The following is a 15,383-nucleotide window of genomic DNA, read 5'->3' on the forward strand; positions in this document are numbered from 1 at the left end:
CACCATTATAGTCTGATGTGGTACTTAGAATACTGTTTTGATATTCTCACCCATCTTAGGCCTAAATGTGAATAGCCCCCCTTCAAATAGCCTGATATGAATCCAGTTTGCTTCGGTCAAAAGCCCTGTCCTGTTGTCCTATGATACGGTACCGGGGGTTTGAAAAATCTGCATAAGGGTCCAAAGTAGAATCTATTTACAACCTATCAACACTGCAAAGGGAAAAAAAAAGTCTAGCTTCTTCTGGAGCAAACATTCTACTTTTTATTGTTTTGATGATGCGGAGTGTCCTACATCTACCACAAGGCAGAATTTCTGGGTGTTGCCACCAAGATTCAAGCGTTTATTGTCATTTATACAGTGCATGTTAGAAACACATTCCTGTACAATGAGATTCTTGTTGAGCCCTTTTCACCACTTGCATGCTGCAGATCATGCCTAGTTTCTTCTCAATTGCTTTGCGTGATTCAAAACATTCCTTTAAAAGGCACCTCAAATGGGACACAAAACTCTTATTTCGCTCCTTGGCTACTGTAGTCTTTTCAAATGACGACTGTATCTGTGCTATCGAAATTCCTCGTTAGTATAATGGTCAGTATCTCCGCCTGTCACGCGGAAGATCGGGGTTCGATTCCCCGACGGGGAGAGCTAGGACTTTTATCGCATGCCTCCCACCAAGTATATCCCACCAGCCTTCAATACATGCTGTCATCTCATATTCAACTATCTTACACTTGTTTGCTTTTATCAAAGCACTTTGGAAGCATTTCACTTGGCACCAAATGTATTGCCACCACGAGAAGCCTGGCCTGCAGGGACTATCTTCCCCCTAACATCTCCTTCATACCACTCTTCCATGAAGCTCACTTCCAAGTACCTTGTCCAACAACAGAAAACCGGTTGTTTCATTCTTGTCTTGTCCAAAGCCAACAAGGACTTCCCCCTAACCTCTCCTTCATACCACTCTTCCATAAAGCTCACTTCCAAGTACTTTGTCCAACAACAGAAATCCTGTGGTTTCATTCTTGTCTTGTCCAAAGCCAACAATGACTTTGCATACCAGGGATGATCTGTCGAGGTCTTTTGTCACGACCAGTGTTTTGTTTTCAGACGATTTTTCCACAAAAATGACAGAAAAACAGGAGGTTTTACGGTGGTGTTGAGTACATGCCAAAATGTTAATATGTAACAATAACTTGAGTTGTGGACAAAGGATTCTCATGCACCAAGCCCCTTCCCTGCGATTCAGAGCGGTCCTAAGACATCAGAGTAACATGACGGCACAAAGAATGTTGCTGTAAACTAGATGATATAGCGCTAGCCACACATGGAATAAATGTGGTTTGCCTTGCCAGTGAAAACCATTCTCCAGGAGAAGTGTGAAATGTCAGAAGTGGGATTTGAACCCACGCCTCCAGGGGAGACTGCGACCTTAACACAGCACCTTAGACCGCTCGGCCATCCTGACCATAAAAGGAATTCTTGCACAATAGTGTCGGCGGGACCAGGGATCATTCGAGTGAATATGTGGATCTGCATGGTGTTCAAGTGTATTGGCTGTTGTTTAAGAGGACTCCTGAGGCAAACAAATAGTAGGCATAGCATTTGGAAGCAAGAACTCTTCAGATGTAAAACGGCTGCAACAATCTTTAAACTGGACGACACAGTGCCAGAATAGCAATACAACATAGCATAGCCAAGCAAGGAGTGAAGTTTGGTTGCCTTGCCATTGAAAATCATTCTCTTGGAGAAGGTTGCTTTGTCAGAAGTGGGATTTGAACCCACGCCTCCAGGGGGGGAGGAGTGTCGGCGGGCCCAGGGATTTTCGAGTGACTATGTGGGTCTACGTGCTGTTCAAGTGTATTGGCTGTTGTTTAAGAGGACTCCTGAGGCAAACAAATAGTAGGCATAGCATTTGGAAGCAAGAACTCTTCAGATGTAAAACGGCTGCAACAATCTTTAAACTGGACGACACAGTGCCAGAATAGCAATACAACATAGCATAGCCAAGCAAGGAGTGAAGTTTGGTTGCCTTGCCATTGAAAATCATTCTCTTGGAGAAGGTTGCTTTGTCAGAAGTGGGATTTGAACCCACGCCTCCAGGGGGGGAGGAGTGTCGGCGGGCCCAGGGATCATTCGAGTGACTATGTGGGTCTACGTGCTGTTCATGTGTCTTGGCTGTTGTTTAAGTTGTTTAATAACCACAATAATGTCACGTGTACATAAAATAATTTGAGAAATTAAAAAGGGGGAAAAAGAGAGCAAAGTGAGGAAAGGTGTGACAGATGAGGTCCCCCAGCAGTCTAAGCCTATAGCAGCTTGGGCAACATGGGATGTTTCAGGATTACCTGAGCCATCCCTAACTATAAGCTTTATCAAAAAGCATTTGTAAGCAAGAACTCTTCAGATGTAAAACGGCCGAAATAATCTTTAAACTAGACGATACAGTGCCAGTTTAGCAATACAAAGTAGCATAGCCAAGCAAGGAGGGAACTTGGGTTGCCTTGCCTGTGAAAATCATTCTGTTGGAGAAGTTTGTATTGTCAGAAGTGGAATTTGAACCCCGCCTCCAAGGGAAACTGCGGTCTTAACGCAGCACTTTAAAGGCCAAGCGTCGTTGCCGTGATGGCTCGAGCGAGCGGTGTTGATGACTTCACGCGGTCTTCCCGACCATATATTGTGGCTGGAGTCAATGCGACAGTCGTTGCAGTCTTTTCAGTCACAGAGGTGTCGCTGCTACGGGAAGGTTACCGCTAACAACTCCACAACGAGTAAAATGGAGAAGAAAACAATGCGCCCATCAAGAGCAGGAAGAGTAGCACTGTCATCAATGATCAGCATTCTCACCTCTGCTTACATAATAGCTGATGAGCCTCCAGAATTTGGAATTTCAAGAGGCATGATGATGCCCATCTCACCTCCAAATTCCTAAGCATTCTCACCTCTACTTACATAATAGCTGATCAGCCTCCAGAAGTTGAAATTTCAATAGGCATGATGATGCCCATCTCACCTCCAAATTCCTGAGCATTCTCACCTATTACTTACATAATAGCTGAGACTGCAGAAGTTGAAATTTCAATAGGTGTGTTATCACCATTATAGTCTGATGTGGTACTTAGAATACTGTTTTGATATTCTCACCCATCTTAGGCCTAAATGTGAATAGCCCCCCTTCAAATAGCCTGATATGAATCCAGTTTGCTTCGGTCAAAAGCCCTGTCCTGTTGTCCTATGATACGGTACCGGGGGTTTGAAAAATCTGCATAAGGGTCCAAAGTAGAATCTATTTACAACCTATCAACACTGCAAAGGGAAAAAAAAAGTCTAGCTTCTTCTGAAGCAAACATTCTACTTTTTATTGTTTTGATGATGCGGAGTGTCCTACATCTACCACAAGGCAGAATTTCTGGGTGTTGCCACCAAGATTCAAGCGTTTATTGTCATTTATACAGTGCATGTTAGAAACACATTCCTGTACAATGAGATTCTTGTTGAGCCCTTTTCACCACTTGCATGCTGCAGATCATGCCTAGTTTCTTCTCAATTGCTTTGCGTGATTCAAAACATTCCTTTAAAAGGCACCTCAAATGGGACACAAAACTCTTATTTCGCTCCTTGGCTACTGTAGTCTTTTCAAATGACGACTGTATCTGTGCTATCGAAATTCCTCGTTAGTATAATGGTCAGTATCTCCGCCTGTCACGCGGAAGATCGGGGTTCGATTCCCAGACGGGGAGAGCTAGGACTTTTATCGCATGCCTCCCACCAAGTATAATCTAATTCACCCACCATCAGCCAAGTTCCCTCTTGCAAACAATCACCTCCCTTACAAATCACTCAAGACCAGCAGCTCTTACACCAGCCTTCAATACATGCTGTCATCTCATATTCAACTATCTTACACTTGTTTGCTTTTATCAAAGCACTTTGGAAGGCATTTCACTTGGCACCAAATGTATTGCCACCACGAGAAGCCTGGCCTGCAGGGACTATCTTCCCCCTAACCTCTCCTTCATACCACTCTTCCATGAAGCTCACTTCCAAGTACCTTGTCCAACAACAGAAAACCGGTTGTTTCATTCTTGTCTTGTCCAAAGCCAACAAGGACTTCCCCCTAACCTCTCCTTCATACCACTCTTCCATAAAGCTCACTTCCAAGTACTTTGTCCAACAACAGAAATCCTGTGGTTTCATTCTTGTCTTGTCCAAAGCCAACAATGACTTTGCATACCAGGGACGATCTGTCGAGGTCTTTTGTCACGACCAGTGTTTTGTTTTCAGACGATTTTTCCACAAAAATGACAGAAAAACAGGAGGTTTTACGGTGGTGTTGAGTACATGCCAAAATGTTAATATATAACAATAACTTGAGTTGTGGACAAAGGATTCTCATGCACCAAGCCCCTTCCCTGCGATTCAGAGCGGTCCTAAGACATCAGAGTAACATGACGGCACAAAGAATGTTGCTGTAAACTAGATGATATAGCGCTAGCCACGCATGGAGTAAATGTGGTCTGCCTTGCCAGTGAAAACCATTCTCCAGGAGAAGTGTGAAATGTCAGAAGTGGGATTTGAACCCACGCCTCCAGGGGAGACTGCGACCTTAACGCAGCGCCTTAGACCGCTCGGCCATCCTGACCATAAAAGGAATTCTTGCACAATAGTGTCGGCGGGCCCAGGGATCATTCGAGTGAATATGTGGATCTGCATGGTGTTCAAGTGTATTGGCTGTTGTTTAAGAGGACTCCTGAGGCAAACAAATAGTAGGCATAGCATTTGGAAGCAAGAACTCATCAGATGTAAAACGGCTGCAACAATCTTTAAACTGGACGACACAGTGCCAGAATAGCAATACAACATAGCATAGCCAAGCAAGGAGTGAAGTTTGGTTGCCTTGCCATTGAAAATCATTCTCTTGGAGAAGGTTGCTTTGTCAGAAGTGGGATTTGAACCCACGCCTCCAGGGGGGGAGGAGTGTCGGCGGGCCCAGGGATTTTCGAGTGACTATGTGGGTCTACGTGCTGTTCAAGTGTATTGGCTGTTGTTTAAGAGGACTCCTGAGGCAAACAAATAGTAGGCATAGCATTTGGAAGCAAGAACTCTTCAGATGTAAAACGGCTGCAACAATCTTTAAACTGGACGACACAGTGCCAGAATAGCAATACAACATAGCCAAGCAAGGAGTGAAGTTGGGTTGCCTTGCCAGTGAAAACCATTCTCTTGGAGAAGGTTGCTTTGTCAGAAGTGGGATTTGAACCCACGCCTCCAGGGGGGGAGTAGTGTCGGCGGGCCCAGGGATCATTCGAGTGAATATGTGGGTCTGCATGGTATTCAAGTGTCTTGGCTGTTGTTTAAGTTGTTTAATAACCACAATAATGTCACGTGTACATAAAATCATTTGAGAAATTAAACAGGGGGAAAAAGAGAGCAAAGTGAGGAAAGGTGTGACAGATGAGGTCCCTCAGCAGTCTAAGCCTATAGCAGCTTGGGCAACATGGGATGTTTCAGGATTACCTGAGCCATCCCTAACTATAAGCTTTATCAAAAAGCATTTGGAAGCAAGAACTCTTCAGATGTAAAACGGCCGCAATAATCTTTAAACTAGACAATACAGTGCCAGTTTAGCAATACAACGTAGCATAGCCAAGCAAGGAGTGAAGTTGGGTTGCCTTGCCAGTGAAAATCATTCTGTTGGAGAAGTTTGCATTGTCAGAAGTGGAATTTGAACCCCGCCTCCAAGGGAAACTGCGGTCTTAACGCAGCACTTTAAAGGCCAAGCGTCGTTGCCGTGATGGCTTGAGCGAGCGGTGTTGATGACTTCACGCGGTCGTCCCGACCATATATTGTGGCTGGAGTCGATGCGACAGTCGTTGCAGTCTTTTCAGTCACAGAGGTGTCGCTGCTACGGGAAGGTTACCGCTAACAACTCCACAACGAGGAAAATGGAGAAGAAAACAATGCCCCCGTCAAGAGCAGGAAGAGTAGCACTGTCATCAATGATCAGCATTCTCACCTCTGCTTACATAATAGCTGATGAGCCTCCAGAAGTTGAAATTTCAAGAGGCATGATGATGCCCATCTCACCTCCAAATTCCTGAGCATTCTCACCCATTACTTACATAATAGCTGAGACTGCAGAAGTTGAAATTTCAATAGGTTTGTTATCACCATTATAGTCTGATGTGGTACTTAGAATACTGTTTTGATATTCTCACCCATCTTAGGCCTAAATGTGAATAGCCCCCCTTCAAATAGCCTGATATGAATCCAGTTTGCTTCGGTCAAAAGCCCTGTCCTGTTGTCCTATGATATGGTACGGGGGTTTGAAAAATCTGCATAAGGGTCCAAAGTAGAATCTATTTACAACTTATCAACACTGCAAAGGGAAAAAAAAAGTCTAGCTTCTTCTGGAGCAAACATTCTACTTTTTATTGTTTTGATGATGCGGAGTGTCCTACATCTACCACAAGGCAGAATTTCTGGGTGTTGCCACCAAGATTCAAGCGTTTATTGTCATATATACAGTGCATGTTAGAAACACATTCCTGTACAATGAGATTCTTGTTGAGCCCTTTTCACCACTTGCATGCTGCAGATCATGCCTAGTTTCTTCTCAATTGCTTTGCGTGATTCAAAACATTCCTTTAAAAGGCACCTCAAATGGGACACAAAACTCTTATTTCGCTCCTTGGCTACTGTAGTCTTTTCAAATGACGACTGTATCTGTGCTATCGAAATTCCTCGTTAGTATAATGGTCAGTATCTCCGCCTGTCACGCGGAAGATCGGGGTTCGATTCCCCGACGGGGAGAGCTAGGACTTTTATCACATGCCTCCCACCAAGTATAATCTAATTCACCCACCATCAGCCAAGTTCCCTCTTGCAAACAGTCACCTCCCTTACAAATCACTCAAGACCAGCAGCTCTTACACCAGCCTTCAATACATGCTGTCATCTCATATTCAACTATCTTACACTTGTTTGCTTTTATCAAAGCACTTTGGAAGGCATTTCACTTGGCACCACATGTATTGCCACCACGAGAAGCCTGGCCTGCAGGGACTATCTTCCCCCTAACCTCTCCTTCATACCACTCTTCCATGAAGCTCACTTCCAAGTACCTTGTCCAACAACAGAAGACCTGTTGTTTCATTCTTGTCTTGTCCAAAGCCAACAAGGACTTACCCCTAACCTCTCCTTCATACCACTCTTCCATAAAGCTCACTTCCAAGTACTTTGTCCAACAACAGAAATCCTGTGGTTTCATTCTTGTCTTGTCCAAAGCGTCGTTGCCGTGATGGCTCGAGCGAGCCGTGTTGATGACTTCACGCGGTCGTCCCGACCATATATTGTGGCTGGAGTCAATGCGACAGTCGTTGCAGTCTTTTCAGTCACAGAGGTGTCGCTGCTACGGGAAGGTTACCGCTAATAACTCCACAACGAGTAAAATGGAGAAGAAAACAATGCCCCCGTCAAGAGCAGGAAGAGTAGCACTGTCATCAATGATCAGCATTCTCACCTCTGCTTACACAATAGCTGATGAGCCTCCAGAATTTGGAATTTCAAGAGGCATGATGATGCCCATCTCACCTCCAAATTCCTAAGCATTCTCACCTCTACTTACATAATAGCTGATCAGCCTCCAGAAGTTGAAATTTCAATAGGCATGATGATGCCCATCTCACCTCCAAATTCCTGAGCATTCTCACCTATTACTTACATAATAGCTGAGACTGCAGAAGTTGAAATTTCAATAGGTGTGTTATCACCATTATAGTCTGATGTGGTACTTAGAATACTGTTTTGATATTCTCACCCATCTTAGGCCTAAATGTGAATAGCCCCCCTTCAAATAGCCTGATATGAATCCAGTTTGCTTCGGTCAAAAGCCCTGTCCTGTTGTCCTATGATACGGTACCGGGGGTTTGAAAAATCAGCATAAGGGTCCAAAGTAGAATCTATTTACAACTTATCAACACTGCAAAGGGAAAAAAAAAGTCTAGCTTCTTCTGGAGCAAACATTCTACTTTTTATTGTTTTGATGATGCGGAGTGTCCTACATCTACCACAAGGCAGAATTTCTGGGTGTTGCCACCAAGATTCAAGCGTTTATTGTCATATATACAGTGCATGTTAGAAACACATTCCTGTACAATGAGATTCTTGTTGAGCCCTTTTCACCACTTGCATGCTGCAGATCATGCCTAGTTTCTTCTCAATTGCTTTGCGTGATTCAAAACATTCCTTTAAAAGGCACCTCAAATGGGACACAAAACTCTTATTTCGCTCCTTGGCTACTGTAGTCTTTTCAAATGACGACTGTATCTGTGCTATCGAAATTCCTCGTTAGTATAATGGTCAGTATGTCCGCCTGTCACGCGGAAGATCGGAGTTCGATTCCCCGACGGGGAGAGCTAGGACTTTTATCACATGCCTCCCACCAAGTATAATCTAATTCACCCACCATCAGCCAAGTTCCCTCTTGCAAACAGTCACCTCCCTTACAAATCACTCAAGACCAGCAGCTCTTACACCAGCCTTCAATACATGCTGTCATCTCATATTCAACTATCTTACACTTGTTTGCTTTTATCAAAGCACTTTGGAAGGCATTTCACTTGGCACCAAATGTATTGCCACCACGAGAAGCCTGGCCTGCAGGGACTATCTTCCCCCTAACCTCTCCTTCATACCACTCTTCCATAAAGCTCACTTCCAAGTACCTTGTCCAACAACAGAAATCCTGTGGTTTCATTCTTGTCTTGTCCAAAGCCAACAATGACTTTGCATACCAGGGACGATCTGTCGAGGTCTTTTGTCACGACCAGTGTTTTGTTTTCAGACGATTTTTCCACAAAAATGACAGAAAAACAGGAGGTTTTACGGTGGTGTTGAGTACATGCCAAAATGTTAATATGTAACAATAACTTGAGTTGTGGACAAAGGATTCTCATGCACCAAGCCCCTTCCCTGCGATTCAAAGCGGTCCTAAGACATCAGAGTAACATGACGGCACAAAGAATGTTGCTGTAAACTAGATAATATAGCGCTAGCCACGCATGGAGTAAATGTGGTTTGCCTTGCCAGTGAAAACCATTCTCCAGGAGAAGTGTGAAATGTCAGAAGTGGGATTTGAACCCACGCCTCCAGGGGAGACTGCGACCTTAACGCAGCGCCTTAGACCTCTCGGCCATCCTGACCATAAAAGGGATTCTTGCACAATAGTGTCGGCGGGCCAGGGATCATTCGAGTGAATATGTGGGTCTGCATGGTGTTCAAGTGTCTTGGCTGTTGTTTAAGAGGACTCCTGAGGCAAACAAATAGTAGGTATAGCATTTGGAAGCAAGAACTCTTCAGATGTAAAACGGCTGCAACAATCTTTAAACTGGACGACACAGTGCCAGAATAGCAATACAACATAGCATAGCCAAGCAAGGAGTGAAGTTTGGTTGCCTTGCCATTGAAAATCGTTCTCTTGGAGAAGGTTGCTTTGTCAGAAGTGGGATTTGAACCCACGCCTCCAGGGGGGGAGGAGTGTCGGCGGGCCCAGGGATTTTCGAGTGACTATGTGGGTCTATGTGCTGTTCAAGTGTATTGGCTGTTGTTTAAGAGGACTCCTGAGGCAAACAAATAGTAGGTATAGCATTTGGAAGCAAGAACTCTTCAGATGTAAAACGGCTGCAACAATCTTTAAACTGGACGACACAGTGCCAGAATAGCAATACAACATAGCATAGCCAAGCAAGGAGTGAAGTTGGGTTGCCTTGCCAGTGAAAACCATTCTCTTGGAGACGGTTGCTTTGTCAGAAGTGGGATTTGAACCCACGCCTCGAGGGGGGGAGGAGTGTCGGCGGGCCCAGGGATCATTCGAGTGACTATGTTGGTCTACGTGCTGTTCATGTGTCTTGGCTGTTGTTTAAGTTGTTTAATAACCCCAATAATGTCACGTGTACATAAAATCATTTGAGAAATTAAACAGGGGGAAAAAGAGAGCAAAGTGAGGAAAGGTGTGACAAATGAGGTCCCCCAGCAGTCTAAGCCTATAGCAGCTTGGGCAACTTGGGATGTTTCAGGATTACCTGAGCCATCCCTAACTATATGCTTTATCAAAAAGCATTTGGAAGCAAGAACTCTTCAGATGTAAAACGGCCGCAATAATCTTTAAACTAGACGATACAGTGCCAGTTTAGCAATACAACGTAGCATAGCCAAGCAAGGAGTGAAGTTGGGTTGCCTTGCCAGTGAAAATCATTCTGTTGGAGAAGTTTACATTGTCAGAAGTGGAATTTGAACCCCGCCTCCAAGGGAAACTGCGGTCTTAACTCAGCACTTTAAAGGCCAAGCGTCGTTGCCGTGATGGCTCGAGCGAGCCGTGTTGATGACTTCACGCGGTCGTCCCGACCATATATTGTGGCTGGAGTCAATGCGACAGTCGTTGCAGTCTTTTCAGTCACAGAGGTGTCGCTGCTACGGGAAGGTTACCGCTAATAACTCCACAACGAGTAAAATGGAGAAGAAAACAATGCCCCCGTCAAGAGCAGGAAGAGTAGCACTGTCATCAATGATCAGCATTCTCACCTCTGCTTACACAATAGCTGATGAGCCTCCAGAATTTGGAATTTCAAGAGGCATGATGATGCCCATCTCACCTCCAAATTCCTAAGCATTCTCACCTCTACTTACATAATAGCTGATCAGCCTCCAGAAGTTGAAATTTCAATAGGCATGATGATGCCCATCTCACCCCCAAATTCCTGAGCATTCTCACCTATTACTTACATAATAGCTGAGACTGCAGAAGTTGAAATTTCAATAGGTGTGTTATCACCAATACTGTTTTGATATTCTCACCCATCTTAGGCCTAAATGTGAATAGCCCCCCTTCAAATAGCCTGATATGAATCCAGTTTGCTTCGGTCAAAAGCCCTGTCCTGTTGTCCTATGATACGGTACCGGGGGTTTGAAAAATCAGCATAAGGGTCCAAAGTAGAATCTATTTACAACTTATCAACACTGCAAAGGGAAAAAAAAAGTCTAGCTTCTTCTGGAGCAAACATTCTACTTTTTATTGTTTTGATGATGCGGAGTGTCCTACATCTACCACAAGGCAGAATTTCTGGGTGTTGCCACCAAGATTCAAGCGTTTATTGTCATATATACAGTGCATGTTAGAAACACATTCCTGTACAATGAGATTCTTGTTGAGCCCTTTTCACCACTTGCATGCTGCAGATCATGCCTAGTTTCTTCTCAATTGCTTTGCGTGATTCAAAACATTCCTTTAAAAGGCACCTCAAATGGGACACAAAACTCTTATTTCGCTCCTTGGCTACTGTAGTCTTTTCAAATGACGACTGTATCTGTGCTATCGAAATTCCTCGTTAGTATAATGGTCAGTATCTCCGCCTGTCACGCGGAAGATCGGGGTTCCATTCCCCGACGGGGAGAGCTAGGACTTTTATCACATGCCTCCCACCAAGTATAATCTAATTCACCCACCATCAGCCAAGTTCCCTCTTGCAAACAGTCACCTCCCTTACAAATCACTCAAGACCAGCAGCTCTTACACCAGCCTTCAATACATGCTGTCATCTCATATTCAACTATCTTACACTTGTTTGCTTTTATCAAAGCACTTTGGAAGGCATTTCACTTGGCACCAAATGTATTGCCACCACGAGAAGCCTGGCCTGCAGGGACTATCTTCCCCCTAACCTCTCCTTCATACCACTCTTCCATAAAGCTCACTTCCAAGTACCTTGTCCAACAACAGAAGACCTGTTGTTTCATTCTTGTCTTGTCCAAAGCCAACAAGGACTTCCCCCTAACCTTTCCTTCATACCACTCTTCCATAAAGCTCACTTCCAAGTACTTTGTCCACCAACAGAAATCCTGTGGTTTCATTCTTCTCTTGTCCAAAGCCAACAATGACTTTGCATACCAGGGACGATCTGTCGAGGTCTTTTGTCACGACCAGTGTTTTGTTTTCAGACGATTTTTCCACAAAAATGACTGAAAAACAGGAGGTTTTACGGTGGTGTTGAGTACATGCCAAAATGTTAATATGTATCAATAACTTGAGTTGTGGACAAAGGATTCTCATGCACCAAGCCCCTTTCCCTGCGATTGAGAGCGGTCCTAAGACATCAGAGTAACATGACGGCACAAAGAATGTTGCTGTAAACTAGATGATATAGCGCTAGCCACGCATGGAGTAAATGTGTTTTGCCTTGCCAGTGAAAACCATTCCCCAGGAGAAGTGTGAAATGTCAGAAGTGGGATTTGAACCCACGCCTCCAGGGGAGACTGCGACCTTAACGCAGCGCCTTAGACCGCTCGGCCATCCTGACCATAAAAGGAATTCTTGCACAATAGTGTCGGCGAGCCCAGGGATCATTCGAGTGAATATGTGGGTCTGCATGGTGTTCAAGTGTCTTGGCTGTTGTTTAAGAGGACTCCTGAGGCAAACAAATAGTAGGTATAGCATTTGGAAGCAAGAACTCTTCAGATGTAAAACGGCTGCAACAATCTTTAAACTGGACGACACAGTGCCAGAATAGCAATACAACATAGCATAGCCAAGCAAGGAGTGAAGTTGGGTTGCCTTGCCAGTGAAAATCATTCTCTTGGAGAAGGTTGCTTTGTCAGAAGTGGGATTTGAACCCACGCCTCCAGGGGGGGAGGAGTGTCGGCGGGCCCAGGGATTTTCGAGTGACTATGTGGGTCTATGTGCTGTTCAAGTGTATTGGCTGTTGTTTAAGAGGACTCCTGAGGCAAACAAATAGTAGGTATAGCATTTGGAAGCAAGAACTCTTCAGATGTAAAACGGCTGCAACAATGTTTAAACTGGACGACACAGTGCCAGAATAGCAATACAACATAGCATAGCCAAGCAAGGAGTGAAGTTGGGTTGCCTTGCCAGTGAAAACCATTCTCTTGGAGAAGGTTGCTTTGTCAGAAGTGGGATTTGAACCCACGCCTCAAGGGGGGGAGGAGTGTCGGCGGGCCCAGGGATCATTCGAGTGACTATGTGGGTCTACGTGCTGTTCATGTGTCTTGGCTGTTGTTTAAGTTGTTTAATAACCCCAATAATGTCACGTGTACATAAAATCATTTGAGAAATTAAACAGGGGGAAAAAGAGAGCAAAGTGAGGAAAGGTGTGACAGATGAGGTCCCCCAGCAGTCTAAGCCTATAGCGGCTTGGGCAACATGGGATGTTTCAGGATTACCTGAGCCATCCCTAACTATAAGCTTTATCAAAAAGCATTTGGAAGCAAGAACTCTTCAGATGTAAAACGGCCGCAATAATCTTTAAACTAGACGATACAGTGCCAGTTTAGCAATACAACGTAGCATAGCCAAGCAAGGAGTGAAGTTGGGTTGCCTTGCCAGTGAAAATCATTCTGTTGGAGAAGTTTACATTGTCAGAAGTAGAATTTGAACCCCGCCTTCAAGGGAAACTGCGGTCTTAACGCAGCACTTTAAAGGCCAAGCGTCGTTGCCGTGATGGCTCGAGCGAGCCGTGTTGATGACTTCACGCGGTCGTCCCGACCATATATTGTGGCTGGAGTCAATGCGACAGTCGTTGCAGTCTTTTCAGTCACAGAGGTGTCGCTGCTACGGGAAGGTTACCGCTAATAACTCCACAACGAGTAAAATGGAGAAGAAAACAATGCCCCCGTCAAGAGCAGGAAGAGTAGCACTGTCATCAATGATCAGCATTCTCACCTCTGCTTACACAATAGCTGATGAGCCTCCAGAATTTGGAATTTCAAGAGGCATGATGATGCCCATCTCACCTCCAAATTCCTGAGCATTCTCACCTATTACTTACATAATAGCTGAGACTGCAGAAGTTGAAATTTCAATAGGTGTGTTATCACCATTATAGTCTGGTGTGGTACTTAGAATACTGTTTTGATATTCTCACCCATCTTAGGCCTAAATGTGAATAGCCCCCCTTCAAATAGCCTGATATGAATCCAGTTTGCTTCGGTCAAAAGCCCTGTCCTGTTGTCCTATGATACGGTACCGGGGGTTTGAAAAATCTGCATAAGGGTCCAAAGTAGAATCTATTTACAACTTATCAACACTGCAAAGGGAAAAAAAAAGTCTAGCTTCTTCTGGAGCAAACATTCGACTTTTTATTGTTTTGATGATGCGGAGTGTCCTACATCTACCACAAGGCAGAATTTCTGGGTGTTGCCACCAAGATTCAAGCGTTTATTGTCATATATACAGTGCATGTTAGAAACACATTCCTGTACAATGAGATTCTTGTTGAGCCCTTTTCACCACTTGCATGCTGCAGATCATGCCTAGTTTCTTCTCAATTGCTTTGCATGATTCAAAACATTCCTTTAAAAGGCACCTCAAATGGGACACAAAACTCTTATTTCGCTCCTTGGCTACTGTAGTCTTTTCAAATGACGACTGTATCTGTGCTATCGAAATTCCTCGTTAGTATAATGGTCAGTATCTCTGCCTGTCACGCGGAAGATCGGTGTTCGATTCCCCGACGGAGAGAACTAGGACTTTTATCACATGCCTCCCACCAAGTATAATCTAATTCACCCACCATCAGCCAAGTTCCCTCTTGCAAACAGTCACCTCCCTTACAAATCACTCAAGACCAGCAGCTCTTACACCAGCCTTCAATACATGCTGTCATCTCATATTCAACTATCTTACACTTGTTTGCTTTTATCAAAGCACTTTGGAAGGCATTTCACTTGGCACCAAATGTATTGCCACCACGAGAAGCCTGGCCTGCAGGGACTATCTTCCCCCTAACCTCTCCTTCATACCACTCTTCCATAAAGCTCACTTCCAAGTACCTTGTCCAACAACAGAAGACCTGTTGTTTCATTCTTGTCTTGTCCAAAGCACACAAGGACTTCCCCCTAACCTTTCCTTCATACCACTCTTCCATAAAGCTCACTTCCAAGTACTTTGTCCACCAACAGAAATCCTGTGGTTTCATTCTTGTCTTGTCCAAAGCCAACAATGACTTTGCATACCAGGGACGATCTGTCGAGGTCTTTTGTCACGACCAGTGTTTTGTTTTCAGACGATTTTTCCACAAAAATGACAGAAAAACAGGAGGTTTTACGGTGGTGTTGAGTACATGCCAAAATGTTAATATGTAACAATAACTTGAGTTGTGGACAAAGGATTCTCATGCACCAAGCCCCTTCCCTGCGATTCAAAGCGGTCCTAAGACATCAGAGTAACATGACGGCACAAAGAATGTTGCTGTAAACTAGATAATATAGCGCTAGCCACGCATGGAGTAAATGTGGTTTGCCTTGCCAGTGAAAACCATTCTCCAGGAGAAGTGTGAAATGTCAGAAGTGGGATTTGAACCCACGCCTCCAGG

General features: G+C 44.4%; 4 non-coding genes across 4 annotated transcripts; all 4 read right to left on the minus strand.

The window, feature by feature from the left end:
• Nucleotides 1–1,385: 1,385 nt before the first annotated feature.
• On the minus strand, nt 1,386–1,468 carry trnal-aag (transfer RNA leucine (anticodon AAG)). Its single transcript has one exon. It is a non-coding gene; the product is annotated as a tRNA-Leu (tRNA).
• A 3,091-nt stretch (nt 1,469–4,559) lies between these two features.
• On the minus strand, nt 4,560–4,642 carry trnal-aag (transfer RNA leucine (anticodon AAG)). The gene has a single exon. It is a non-coding gene; the product is annotated as a tRNA-Leu (tRNA).
• Nucleotides 4,643–9,120: 4,478 nt separating this feature from the next.
• On the minus strand, nt 9,121–9,203 carry trnal-aag (transfer RNA leucine (anticodon AAG)). The gene has a single exon. It is a non-coding gene; the product is annotated as a tRNA-Leu (tRNA).
• A 3,067-nt stretch (nt 9,204–12,270) lies between these two features.
• trnal-aag (transfer RNA leucine (anticodon AAG)) lies at nt 12,271–12,353 on the minus strand. Its single transcript has one exon. It is a non-coding gene; the product is annotated as a tRNA-Leu (tRNA).
• Between the last annotated feature and the right edge of the window lie 3,030 nt (nt 12,354–15,383).

This window comes from Leuresthes tenuis, unplaced genomic scaffold, assembly GCF_036924035.1.
Source record: "Leuresthes tenuis unplaced genomic scaffold, fLeuTen1.0.hap1 SCAF_12, whole genome shotgun sequence".
Taxonomy (NCBI): domain Eukaryota; kingdom Metazoa; phylum Chordata; class Actinopteri; order Atheriniformes; family Atherinopsidae; genus Leuresthes; species Leuresthes tenuis.